The sequence below is a fragment of the Phyllostomus discolor genome, chromosome 8 (genome assembly GCF_004126475.2).
Source record: "Phyllostomus discolor isolate MPI-MPIP mPhyDis1 chromosome 8, mPhyDis1.pri.v3, whole genome shotgun sequence".
Classification (NCBI taxonomy): domain Eukaryota; kingdom Metazoa; phylum Chordata; class Mammalia; order Chiroptera; family Phyllostomidae; genus Phyllostomus; species Phyllostomus discolor.
The window spans coordinates 11,386,829-11,399,306 of NC_040910.2; the positions used below are offsets into that span (position 1 = coordinate 11,386,829).

Consider the following 12,478-nt stretch of genomic DNA (forward strand, 5'->3'; position numbering starts at 1 on the left):
TGCCATGCTACGACATGAGTATCCTTTGAAAATGTTACGCTAAACGAAAGAAACCAGTCACAAAAGATCACATATTGTGTGATTCAATTCATATAAAATGCTCAGAACAGCCCCAGCTGCCCTGGCTCCGTGGATGCAGCACCAGTCTTCGACCACAGAGTCGCCAGTTCGATTCCGGGTCCGGGCACAAGACGGAGGGAGCTGCGGTGTGGCCTGCAAGAGGCAACTGATTGGTGCTTCTCTCCCTCTCTTCCTCCCTCCCTTCTCCTCTCTCTAAAAATACATAAATAAAATCTTTTTTTTTAAATGCCCAGAAGAGGCCAATCTACAGCCAGAAAGTAGTAGATCAGTGGTGCCTACTGCCTCCGCGGGGCCTTTGTGGGGCGACGAACCTGTTGGAACACTGATCGTGGTGATCGCTGGCCCGACTCTGTAAATATATTAAAAATCACTGAACTGCACACTTTCAACGGATGAACTGAGTGGCATGTGAATCATATCTCAATAAAGCTCTTGCAAAAAAAAAAAACAAAAAACCCTGGGTGTGCCACCTGGGAGGCGGTCAAGGCCACCAACACGGGTAGGCCCTGCCACAGCCCCGGGTCACCAGTCTCCTGACTGACAACAGAAAAACCCCACAGTTACAAACTCTTCCCAACAAAACTCTGACTTTGTGAGTGTGTGTGTGTGTGTGTGTGTGTGTGTGTGTCTGGAATGAGAAGCAATGGTTAATCAATTGAGTCACTAGGCTTCCAAAGAGGCTGACGTTAAAATACTCAAATTCCAGCTGCCCAAGGTAGTTCCATGTTCTCGCAGCTTGCTCAGTGACATTCCCGTGAGCACGCCGTGCACACAAACTGCGGTGCACTACATTACAAACTTCAGTTACTCCTAAAATTCCTTCCGATCTAATGGACCAGCTTACGTAGGATCATTCCAGCCTTACATCGGATCGTTCTGCCTCCCGAGCCAAGGAAGAAACTCTGAGACAGAAACGCCCAGTCCTGGAGAGGGCACAGACACCCTCCTGCGGTTGTGTCACGCTCCCGCGACCACGGCGCTGGAGAGGGCGCTGCGTTTACCTCTCCACAGAGACCCCCAGATACCGAGGAGAGCAAATCTGATCGCCAAACACTCGAGGACCGCTCTCTCCTCGCCGGATTAAAATGTAAACCACGCCGCTGAAGCCAAGGTTCAAGAACGCACGGAGGGGGGCACGCCCTCCGGTTTTACAGTGAACTGTCGTCCCCTCATTCATTTCGGCGAGCGCTAACAACTTCAAGGCTGCAGCGCGCTCTGCGGCGAACCCAGCTCCGCGAGAAAGAGCCCAGGATGCTGGCTCGCGGGAAACATCAGAAAGCGGGCAACCTGGGTCACTCTTGGCGGCGTGGAGTGGGTGCTCCGTCCTCGACTGGGATACAATGCCACGCCGGAGCCCCCGAGGGGCTCGCTGCCCTGCCCGCCGAGCTGCTGCGGGGACAGGCGGCGCCAGCCCCAGCCGAGCCCTCCGCGAGCGGCTCGCGCGCCCCGCCACAACAGCCCGGAGCTCGGTCCCCGAGGGCCAGCCCGGCGGAGGGAGGCTCCAGAAGGCCGTCACTGGACGCGTGTGGCGGGGCCCGTTTTTGTTGTGTTTGAAAACAGACTCCTAGCAGAGCCAAGCCTCCCTGCCCGTGGGGAGTAGGGGAAGTGGCCGCAGGGGGCCGGCGGGGGCGCGAGAATAAAAGAAGGACCAAGTACAACCTGCCGGGCGAGCGAGCAGCCCGGGGAAGGGAAGGTGGGAGGCGGCGGTCGGGCCCGCGGGGAAGGGAACTGCTCCCCAGCCCCACACGCCACCCCGGGCGGCCGGAGCCTCCCAGGTCCCGCCCCGAGCTGACCGCCCTGCCCCGGCGCCGGCCGCAGCCTCCCGCCCTACCGGACCCTCCCAGGACGCGCTTCCTCCGGAGCCGGACCCCCGCCCTGGCCTCCCCGCGGGAGAAGGCGGGTCAGTTCGGTCCGCTTCTCGGCAGAGGTGACTCGCGCCGAGATGTAAACACGGCGAGCCCAGCTGCGCGCGGCCCATCCCCCCCGCCGGGGTCCGTAACCTCTTCCCTCCGCCCGGCCCCGCGCCCCGCACTCCCCGCGGGCCGGCGCGCAGCGCGCCTTCCCCTTTCTCCGAGTCCCGCTCCCCGACCGTTGCCCGAGGGCGCCAGCCCCCTTCCCCCGCGCCCGGCGGGTGTCACGGCCACAGCCTCCGGAAAACCCCTTCGCAAACCGCGGCGCAAACAACACAGGCGCGGGGAGGGGACGCGGAGGGAGGCGGCGGCACTCGGGACAGCGAGGCTCCCTCGCCGCGCCCTCCGCGCTCCCTCCCACGGCCCCGGCAGCCCGCGCTCTTACCTGCTCTCCGCGCCGCCCGGGAAGACGGCGGCGTCGCTTTCCCTCCCGGCAGGGCCGCGGACTCGCCGCCGCCGCGGCGGCCGCCGCTGGCCGGGCGTCCGGAGGGAGCCGGGGCCTCCCGGCAGCCCGAGCCGCTCCGCTGGGAGAGGTGGAGACAAAACAGCGCGCGCCGCCCCGCGCAGCGCCCCCCGCCCGCCCGCGCCGCCCCACAGACCCCCAACCGCCGAGGCGACGGCCGCGACACAGAGCCCGGCGCGGGGAGCAATGGTGGCCCCCGCCCTCGGCCCGCTCCCCTCCCTCCAACCCCCGGTCGGCTCCTCCCCCTCGGCCTCCAGCCGCCGCCACCAGGACACTTGAGTCCGCCTCCCCCACCCCGCCCGCCCGCCCCGCGCGCTCCTCCCCTCCCCGCGCGGCGCGGGGGGGCGGCCCCGCCAGTCACCGCAGCTCCTGTCAAAGCGGGGCCGGCTATTTATACCCCGCGGGGCCCGCCGCCCTCGGCGCCCAGCAGCCCGCCCAAACCTGCCTCCGCCGCTCCCGAGTGCTGCCCGCCCCCGGTCCCCCAACTTCTCCCAAAGCCGCCCGCTCAGGTAATGACTCTCCCCACTTGTCTCGCGCCCTGCTTGGAACTCCCCCATTCTGCCTCCCCGACCGGCGCAGGGGCTCCAACGCGCCGGCTGCCCGGGCGCGTGGGGGCGACGGGGCCGCGCGTGCACCTGCAGCGCCCGCCCTCGCCTCCCAGCCGGCGGGGTCCGCACGCACACAGCCCGGCCGCTCGCGGAGCGCCCCCGCGGGCCGGGCCGGCGCCCCTTCCCCGACTCTAGGCTCCCGCCCTTCTCCTGCAGCGCGGCCCGGCACTCGGGCAGCCTGACAGTCACTGGGGGCCGGGGCTGGAGGACTCCTAGCCCGCGTCCCTCGCGTCTCCACTTCTCAGCCAGGCTAAGTGAAAGCTGGGGGCGCGGGCGGGTAGCAGCACGCCGCCCGCTCGGCCCGGACCCCGCCCCGGCCGCTGACGCTCGTGGCGCACCGCCCAGCCCGGCGCGCGCCCCTCGACACCGCCCGCTCCTCCTCCCCGCCCCGGCCTCGTACACCGGCGGACCCCGCCCCGTTCCCAGAAATTACCACCCGCCCAACGGCCGGGCCGCGCGGCGGTTGGTGCCCGCGTTTGCTGACGGTCGGGCGGCTGGGCTCAGCGCGCAGCTGCGGAGCGAGGCGGACGGCCCCTTGGCGCGGCTCCCGGAGCTGCGGGCGCCCGCACCGAGCCATTGTCGCTCCGCGCTCGGTCGGCGACCGAGAAGTAACTCCAGTGCAAGTATTGTTGGGGCGAGAATGCGGGAGTGTGTTCGTGCGGGAGTATTTTGGACCGGGCGCCCACAATCGGAAAACGAGGAGCCAGCAGCAGCTGCACGTTTTTTGGTTTCCCCACTTCCACACAAAGGGGAACCTCGCGGCGAGGCACTCTCACCCGCCTTCAAGTGCACAAAGCCAATGACACGGTGCCCTGGGTCGTCCTGCGTTTGAAGCGCCTCATTCATGATCTTTCTTATGCACAGTAATGCATACAAACGCCTCCGTCTACACCCCCCCCCCAAACACACACACACACACACACACACACACACACACTCTTCTGCCGCCGCCTTCTCTGGTACAGTGTTTGTTTCTTTAACAAAGAGCAGTGACTGCCCCGTGCGCGTGGGGACTGATTCTGCTCCCCTCGGGCCCCTGCAGCCCGCGCTCGGATGGGCCTAGCGCGGACTTCCCCAATTCATTCATGGGCACCCTTGGCTGCTCCACCACCAGTCGTGAGCGGAGAAGAAACCCTGCGGAATGGAAGTGGTAGCTCTCGCACGTAACGTGGGAACCATGGAAATAACCCTAGCACAGGGCTCAAGTGTCAGAGAACCACAGGAGGCCCCACCGATTTAAGTCCCCGAAGAACCTGAGAATTTAATGGTCTTCTCTGTCCTTTTTGAAGCGATTAATGCCTCTTTATTTATTGGAGGAGGGGGGAGTCTTCCTTTCCTATCTTAAAAAGCAACTCTGGGGACTTAATTAAGAGACTTACTTTTAAAGGGGAAACTTGGATAGCAAATAGGGTTAGTCAAAAAGATCCTCTTAACAAAAAAAAAAGATCCTCTTAACTCTAATGCAGTTTTATTGATTCCTGAGTTCTAAAACAGGACAAGTCTTTGGTGCCCTTTTGGACTAAAGAATTTATAGATTTGTAACTTTCAAGCCGTTAGTGCACAGTAAACAAGATACCACAAGCCCAGCACCTTTTCTAGGGCAGCATTGCTAATCCCCTATTTCCTGTCAGATAACCTGTCACTGGTAGGAATCAGTGTCCACTTAGATACTTGAAGGAATTCGTGGTCAACGCTCTGCATCTCCATGACAAAAACATGGGGTATTCAGGAGCTCGCAGGGACAAAGCCCGATTCCTGGAGTGAGGAGCAGATCTCACCGTAAGCAGAAATGCATTGCCCCTCCAGCCAAGTGCAAGGGAGCTGGAAGGTTCCAGGTGGATGGCTGTGGTAGGTCACATGACTCCTCCCGGTTCTGCGCTGGTCCCGGCATGCGCGCCCTTTGAAATGGGGCTTTGTAGTCCCTCTCATGAGAACGTTTCTCCACTCCACCGATGTGCACTTAGACCATTCCAGGTGCTTCTGGCCAAAGGAACTTGCACAGCAGTGACCGTGTGACCGTTCTGAGCCTGACCTTAAGAGGTTTTGCACGTTTGTGTCTGTGTCTCTCCACACCTGCCTTTCGCAGTGGGAAGGGCATGCTCAGGTGTTCTGGTGTTCCAAGGAAAATGAGAAGCATGGGGCAGGTTGAGAACCATCCCTCAGCGTGGACCCAGTGACCTACAGGCAGAAAGAAAAAGGATTGTTTTAAGCACTGCGTTTTGGGGTGGTTTGCTCCCCAGAATTATTGCTGCTGTCGTTGACTGATACAATAGGAGACAGAGCACTCTGCTGTCTTGGGATTGGCCTTGAAGTTGCCAAACTTAATATCTCCGAGGCAGCTCTTTGATAGCAAGTCTTGGGAGGACACATCCCTTGTGGAAGGTGGCCAAGGGAGAAACCCAGCAGGTTTGCAGCGTGGCATTATAAGGAGCTCAGGTTCACAGGGAGAGGGAGGGTGTGGCCAGCAGTCCTCCAAACAGCTTCATAGAATAGGAGGTGTCTTGTGTTGTAACCGGATTGCTTCTACTTCTGGGTGTTTTTAAATATATATTGCAGTTTATTTTTAACTATACAGTGGTTCATAAATATGCTCTCACCATCAATTTTCAAATAATACAAAATAGACTTTTTTAAAAGCCAAGTCTACTTTCCTCCTCCACTTTTCTTTCCACTCCTCCTCTCCACACACATGCATCATACCATACCTCTGCTCTTCCACAGGTAACCGGGAATGGTAGGCGAGCACTTAAGCCTCCAAACTATCCTGTACATTTGCATGCATATACGTGCCTTTATAGGGATTAAATATAAATGAGATTATATAACGTGTAGTAGGCAGAAGGCTTCCATGCTTCTTTTCTCTGTTTCCCCTTCGTTTTCTGTAATTACCTAAGACGGCCTTTTTAAAATTTCAGCCTGTCTTCAGTAGGATGGTCTAACCAAGGGAAGAAGCTTTCCTGCTTTTATATCCTATGTCTATAGGCTTTGTGGGAAGAAGACTCATTAGGGCCCAGTTTAGGGATGGAAGTGATCATCAACAGGAGGAACACAGGAGACTAAATTCTTTGCGCGGTAGCTGGTAGTTTGCCCTCCCAAACTGGAAATGCTCCTTCTTGGGCTAATCCTTGGACGCTCTCCGAGTGAACAGCCCAAGAGACCAAGGGGAAACTGTACCCCCCCTTCGGACCTAGCCCCTGGAGTCACAGCCATCACTGGGCCAGAGTCCATCGGTCATAGGAATCAGTCCCAGCTCAGTGAGAGGTTACACTGCACAAGGACCTAAATACCAGGAGACGAAGAACCATGGGAACCGTAAGACGGGGAACCTTGTTAGGAACTGGCCGCCACAGGGGGTCCGAAGTAATGAATTTTGACTGACTGACACAATCTTTGAATGTGTTGGCGTCCTCGTTACAGGTGGGCAAACCCCCAGGTTACTAACAACCGTGTAGACTTGGCAAGAATACCCAGAACAATCTCTTCTTGTGCCTCTCCTTAAAGAATTAGTGGTTCCAGGCAACTTTCCAGTTAGATCCTGGTGCTAACTGACTTATTTGCAAGCCCTTTATCTGGCCCTCCCACCACCCCTTTCTGGGCTTCTATAGAGGTGATCACACATAGTTCGCCCATCCTCTGGGAACCTAGTCCCCAAACTCACTCTTGGTTTTAGGTACCGAATTGCCTTTTATGAATCAGAACCTTTTAAACATTGTCTATTAAACAAGTAATGACAAACCTGCCTTAGAGTATGGCCAAAACCAAGGTAATTTGGGGGGAATATGTTAGGTTTCCAGAATCCAATAAGACAAGTCTCAAGTATGGCATTTGTACCATCAAATGCAATCAGGTAAAATAAGCAGAAAATATATACAGTTTTAAATATAGAAGAAAAATTGAATCCTCATGAGTTGGATGTGTAATTTTACCATGTAACATCTCTAGTAAAATAAGTAGAAGTCATTTTATAACTTTAGTTGTTGATATATTTTAAAGCAATCTTCTCTTTAAAATGGTACTCTAGTTGGAAGCATTTTATTAATTCTATCTGCAAATAAGTTAAAAACATTTATTGCTTTATTAAAATATTTGAAGTGCTTAAGATGGATTAAACTTTATTTTAGTTAAAATTTGTTATATTTTCAATGTCAAAACCAATTTTTAGAAGCAGATTTTGTCTCCTTATCTTTTTTTAAAGATTTATTTATTTATTTTTAGAGAGTGGGGAAGGGAGGGAGAAAAAGGGAGAGAAACATTAATTGGTTGCCTCTTGCATGCCCCTAACCAGAGGCCAGGCCCGAAACCCAGGCATGTGCCCTCACTGGGAATCGAACTGGCGACCTTTCAGTTCACAGGCCAGTGTTCATTCCACTGAACCACACCAGCCAGGGCTCCTTTATTATAAAATTAAAAGTCCAAATGAAGTGTACATGAAGGCATTTTATTAGTGATTTAAAAGCATATTAATTCCTAGCCCTGGCTGGCGTAGCTCAGTGGACTGAGCGCGGGCTGGGAACCAAAGTGTCCCAGGTTCGATTCCCAGCCAGGGTACATGCCTGGGTTGCAGGCCATAACCCCCAGCAACTGCACATTGATGTTTCTCTCTCTCTCTCTCTCTCTCTCTCTTTCTCTCTCTCTCTCTCTCTCTCTCCCTCCCTTCCCTCTCTAAAAAATTAATAAATAAAATCTTTAAAAAATTGGGACAACTGTAATAGCATAACCAATAGAATATACTTAAAAAATAAATAAAAGCATATTAACTCCTTAAAGTTTCTGAATAAACCTGTTTATTAATAAAATTTAGAATAAATGCTATAGTAGTTCATTAAAATACAAAGATAAGTATCTTTCATGGGAAAAGATCTGAAATAAATTTCCATATTTGTGAGGTAACTAGTTTTCCAGGCCATTTAGCGCTGTTTTTGCCATGCTGCTAAGAATCTTTAAAATTTATTTCCTGGGTCACCTTAAAGATTAGAAAAACAAACCAAAGTCTTGTTTTCCTCATTATTTATTTGCTTTCTTCTCTGGAGGTTTTTCCTATTGGTGAGCTAATCAGAGTGGGTGGCTTTATTTGAGTTACAGTAAATAGTAACAGCTAGAAAAACAATAATAGTGACCACTATCAGTGTACTACTAGATACCTCCTGTTCACTAATCTTATGAGTTCCGTATAATTATCTCCATCTCACAGTTCACATTGAAAGGTAAGAGACATTAAGGCACTTGTTCAAAGTTACACAGTAGACAGTGGAATTCAAGGCTAAATCCTTCTTCAAACCCTGTGTTCTTAGCCGCTTCTAAAATGCAGCCTTGTTGTAACTGTTCTTGCCCAAACATCAGGGATAAAAAGTATTGCTTTCTGCATCAGCCTTGACACCAGCCTCACGTCCCAGTCCCCCCAAGGTGGTAGACACGGTGGCCACCTTGCACCCCTACTCACCTCTGTTTGGCATCCCTGTTCTGCCTTGCAGAGCCGCAGCCAGCTGAGTGCTTCGGGCCATCTTCGCTGCCTCCCTCTTTCCAGGCCCTCCCTTCTCCACTGGCTGCCGGCACATTCCCCCCCAGGAGCCTGTGGCTCCTGTGTCCCCTTCTTCCTGTCTGCCACACTAGGTCTGAGTAGACTTTCCATATCTGCTGACGACAGACTGCCAGGCAAAAAGAGAGAAATTTAAGGCCAGGGTAAGAAGCCAATCAATAGAGAGGAGAAAAAGGTCACAGGAAGACCTTATTAAAACGTGGATACCAGCCCTGGCCGGTGTGGCTCAGTGGATTGAGTGCTGAACTGCAAACCAGCGGGTGGCTGGTTCAATTCCCAGTCAGGGAACATGCCTGGGTTGTGGGCCAGGCCCCCAGGGCGGGTGGTATAAGAGGCAACCAAACATTGATGTTTCTCTCCTTCTCTTTCTCCCTCCTTTCTCCTCTCTCTAAAAATAAATAAAGTCTTTTAAAAAATGAATACCAGAGAGAAAAGAATGGAATAAGAGGGAAGAAGGGTTGAGTTTTAAAATACTGTGGATCTACATGAAAGACTCTTAACTTCTCTAATGTAAAAGAGGGAGGGAAATAAAAAATAGTTCTGTGGTTAGAATTAATATTCAAGAGTCCACAAATAGGTATAATAATTGACAATTGCACTTTTGTGTGGTCAGAGCCCTAAGTACCAACAACATGCTGTTGAAAGTTAACCACCTTCACCAGTATTCACTGAATGTGCACTTTCTTTTTGTCTTTTCTTTTAATCCTCGTCATAACCCAATCAGAAAAGTGTTAATATTATCGTCGCTGTCCCCAGACTCTGTGCCCTTCCTCTTCCAGACAGGCTGCTCAGCTTCCTCCTCCTCTCTTCCTCCTCCTCATCGTCCTCTCCAGCTTCTCTCTGTCATGTGCTCTCCTCCTTATGAATGGGTCATACCTCTGACATGTGACCTGTGGTGGGTGAAGGAGCCCAGTCACTCCCCAACAAACCTGAGAGCGCCTTATATTCTACTGGCCCAGAATGTCAGAGGCCCACTTACAACGTCTGTGTTTTTGTTTGGTTACGTGAGTGGAGAACGGAAATGAATAGTTAATGAGGATTAATTCGCTTACCACCCAGGGAGACCGAGAAGGTCCTTTTGTGATCAGTGCAAACCAAGCTTCCACAAATGGAAGAGGCGTGGTTGGTTGGAGTCCCTCACCTCCGACTTTTAGTTTCCTAGAGCTATCAGGAGGAATAGTGTATATTTACTCTAACCTCATGGTCCCACAGTCGAGGACACTGAAGCCCAAAAAAACCTAAGTGACTTACTTTTGTTAACACAGCTAAGCAGAGTTGGAATTTGAATCCAAAAATTATTCTTACAAGCACCCTTCTTGAGGTCACCGAGATAAGAGCTGGAGAAGAGGAAGGTCTTTGAAGTTTGGATGCCCTTGAGCGGGAGTGGAAGGAGTTTAGCCACAACAAACACCCTTTAATTGACTAGATAGGCCCCCAGCAAGAGAGGGAGAGCCTGAGCAAGGTGGTGGAGGGCACAAGGCCAGCCATGGAGCCGCAGAGACAGGCTCAGATCTAGGGAGGCCGGGGGAGAGCGGGGAAAACCGGGGAGCTTAGGCAAATCATAGGAAAGAGATAAAATTGATTAGGCAATGTCCTAAATAAATATGCGTATTCCTATCTAGTTTCATATCAATAATTCTTTATTTTTAAAGATTCCATCCATTTATTTTTTTAAAAGATTTTATTTATTTACTTTTAGAGAGGGAAGGGAGGGAGATAGAGAGAGAGAAACATCAATGTGCGGTTACTGGGGGTCATGGCCTGCAACCCAGGCATGTGCCCTGGCTGGGAATCGAACCTGGGACACTTTGGTTCACAGCCCGTGCTCAATCCACTGAGCTATGCCAGCCAGGGCTATCCATTTATTTTTAGAGAGAGGAGAGGGAGGAGTAAGATAGGGAGAGAAACATTAATGTAAGGGAGAAACATCCATGGGTTGCCTCTCACCGGTCCCCAGCTGGGGACCCGGCCCGAAACCCAGGCATGTGCCCAGTCAGGACCCTTCGGGCTGCAGGACCTCACCCAACCCACTGAGTCGCACCAGTCAGGGCGATACTTCTTTATTCTTTAAAAAGAGGGTTCCCCTATTATATAAGTGTCAGGTCCTGTGAATGTTTGGAATGGATTGGACCCAGAAGGCTCCCAGGAACTTCTTTCTTGCTCTCTGCTGTCTGCTCCTCCCTGGGGCTGAGCCACAGCGGAAGAGCTTTCCCTGCCCTCGGTTTGCATATGGCTCCCCCACAACTAGCAACACACAGGTACAAGGGTCCAGGGGCAGCAAGAGGCTGCAGGCCCTGGCCGGGTGGCTGTGTTGGTTAGAGCATCCACACCCCAATACACCAAAGTGATGGGTTCGATCCCTCATCAGGGCACATAGAAAAATCAACCAATGAATGTGTGAATAAGTGGAACAAGAAATCAATGTTTCTTTCTCTCTGACAATCAATGAATTTTAAAAAAAATTTAAGATTTTATTTATTTATGTTTAGAGAGACGGTAAGGAGGGAGAAAGAGAAGGAGAGAAACATCAATGTGTGGTTGCGTCTTGCGTGCCCCCTACTGGGGACCTGGCCTGCAACCCAGGCATGTGCCCTGACTGGGAATTGAACCAGTGATTGTTTGGTTCGCAGGCCGGCACTCAATCCACTAAGCCACACTAGCCATGGCTCTAAAAAATATTTTGAAACAATTAAAAAGACCTGTAGATGGTGTGTGTTGGTCCCAATTCCAAATTCCTGAGAGAACTACTATGGTAGACCCAGTTTCAACAAGCTGCACCTTGTGAGAAATAAATCACAAAAATGATAGATTTTTAAAAGCTGATCACTACCTCAAAATGTTATAAACCCAGCAAAAGAAAATATGCTATACTTCTTTTTATTAATCAACTGTCTCACGTACTTGTAAAATAGTTTTCGTTGGCTACATACTATCACATTATTTCTTTTTTTTTTAAGATTTTATTTATTTATTTTTAGGGAGGGAAGGAGGAGAGAGAGAGAGAGAGACATCAATGTGCGGTTGCTGGGGGTTATGGCCTGCAACCCAGGAATGTACCCTGGCTGGGAATCGAACTTGGGACACTTTGGTTCCCAGCCCGCGCTCAATCCACTGAGCTACACCAGCCAGGGCAACATTATTTCTTAATGTGATGATTTTGCAATATCATTTTCTATGGTGAGAATAGAATAATTAAAATTTTCTTCCAGCTTAGAAAATTAAAATTTTCTTTTTTTTATAATATTTTCTTACAATCTTTTGTATTTCTTTTTTTAAGATTTTATTTATTTTATTTTTTTAGAGAGGGAAGGGGGGGAGAAAGAGAAAGAGAGAGGAACTTCAATGTGCGGTTGCTGGGGGCCATGGCCTGCAACCCAGGCATGTGCCCTGACTGGGAATCGAACCTGCGACGCTGTGATTCGCAGCCTGCGCTCAATCCACTGAGCTACGCCAGCCAGGGTAAAATTTTCTTACTGTTGATAATTCAGATTAGCTGCTGGCAGCCTCACATCCTGTTATTGGCAATGCCTACCTTTCCAGGCTTACTCCCCACCACTTTTCCCGATGGAGTCTGGGCACCAGCCACGACTGGCTCCTCACTGGGCTTTCCCGCCCACGTGTCCCTCCCTGCTCGGGGACCTCCTCCTACATATGATGCCCTCACTCTGGCTGTCAGGGCGAGGTCGGCTTCAGAGTCTATCTCCAATGGCCTCTCCTCCACGAAGTTTCTCCTGACTTCCCAAAGAACCTCCCATCCCCCACACAAAGTGATTTCTGCCCTCTTTCGCCTCATCATAGCTTTTGGCTCTAACTTGGCCAATGACGCTGTATTTTGCCCTAGGTGGTCATCATCGCATGCAGCAGCTTCACATCTCACCTA

The 12,478-nt window shown here is 51.8% G+C and overlaps 1 protein-coding gene across 3 annotated transcripts in view; it reads right to left on the reverse strand.

Annotated features, from left to right (window-relative positions):
- ELF2 (E74 like ETS transcription factor 2) overlaps positions 1-2,514 on the reverse strand; it is an 84,491-nt gene extending 81,977 nt beyond the window's left edge. For all 3 annotated transcript variants that reach the window (XM_036031826.1, XM_036031824.1, XM_036031823.1), the window contains exon 1: positions 2,377-2,514. The gene's annotated coding sequence lies outside the window, so the exon portion shown is untranslated. The remainder of the gene's footprint in view (positions 1-2,376) is intronic.
- Positions 2,515-12,478: the final 9,964 nt, after the last annotated feature.